The 1,355-nt window shown below is 50.2% G+C and overlaps 1 pseudogene; it reads left to right on the top strand.

The window, feature by feature from the left end:
• The first annotated feature begins 1 nt into the window (after position 1).
• LOC101582972 lies at positions 2–616 on the top strand (annotated as a pseudogene).
• Positions 617–1,355: the final 739 nt, after the last annotated feature.

The raw sequence follows: 1,355 nt of genomic DNA, 5'->3' as shown, positions 1-1,355 counted from the left end.
GGTCCGGAGAAGTTCCCGGAAGAGCAAAGCCGAGCTACAGTCGGAAGAAAGGAAAAGAATCGATGAGTTGATCGAGAGCGGGAAGGAGGAAGGCATGAAGATTGACCTCATCGATGGCAAAGGCAGGGGTGTGATTGCCACCAAGCAGTTCTCTCGGGGTGACTTCGTGGTACAGTACCATGGGGACCTCATCGAGATCACTGATGCCAGGAAGCAGGAGGCTCTGTATGCGCAAGACCCCTCCACGGGTTGCTACATGTACTACTTTCAGTATCTCAGCAAAACCTACTGCGTGGATGCCACAAGGGAAACGAACCGCCTGGGCCAGCTGATCAACCACAGCAAGTGCGGGAACTGCCAGACCAAGCTGCATGACATCGACGGCGTGCCGCACCTCATCCTCATCGCCTCCCGTGACATGACATCGCAGCCGGGGAGGAGCTGCTGTATGACTACGGGGACCGCAGCAAGGCATCCATCGAGGCCTACCCGTGGCTGAAGTACTGACCGCCCGCCAGCCCACGCTCTTCAAGGACAAAGTGCCCTCAAAGGGAAATGGGGTGTTTTTCTTTTTCTTTTTACACAATTAATCTTAGCAGATTACTTCAGATGTTTTCAAAAAAAAAAAAAATTATATTAAGATGCCTTTTCACTGTAGTATTTAAATATCTGTTACAGGTTTCGAAGGTGGACTTGAACAGATGGCCTTATATTACCAAAACTTTTATATCCTAGTTGATTTTGTACCTTTTTTGCATACAAGTCGAACGTTTGTGCTTCCGTGCATGCAGTCAAAGACTCAGCACAGGTTTTAGAGGAGAGAGTCAAATATGAACTAGGAAGCGGGGCGAGAGCCTCCTGCCTCGGCCTCAGAGCCAGGACCCGCCCCACCCCATGCCCAAGGACAGGTGAGGCCAGGGGACCACGCTGTCCCCTGCAGCCTGCCCGGGATGTAGCCAAGCTCTTGTTCTCCCGTCTGATAGGCGCACCGTTAAGCGTATGAATCTTTTTTAAAAGAAGGGTCCACAGTAAGCTAGTCTTCCCTTCTGCTTTCTCGAAAGCTTCCTGGGCCCAGGCGCATGGGCCAGGCATGCACTTGCTCTTCCATAGACTGCTGCTTTTCGGAGCCGTCCAGGCCACTGGGGGGACTTATGCTAGAGGCCGGCAGGGCTGCCCAAATCTGGGTTCATTCTTTATAGAAATGTGAACACTGAATTTATTTTAAAAAATAATAATAATAAAAAGGAAAAAAAATTAAAAAGAAAAAAAAAAGCCCACAGAAAACAACTTACTTGCTGGGCGTGGTGGCGCACGCCTGTAATCCCAGCACTTGGGAAGCTGAGGCAGGAGGATTG

This window comes from Octodon degus, unplaced genomic scaffold, assembly GCF_000260255.1.
Source record: "Octodon degus isolate 3935 unplaced genomic scaffold, OctDeg1.0 scaffold00038, whole genome shotgun sequence".
Classification (NCBI taxonomy): domain Eukaryota; kingdom Metazoa; phylum Chordata; class Mammalia; order Rodentia; family Octodontidae; genus Octodon; species Octodon degus.
Note: the sequence above shows the minus strand (reverse complement) of the source record. Positions and strands in the feature narration are given on the sequence as shown.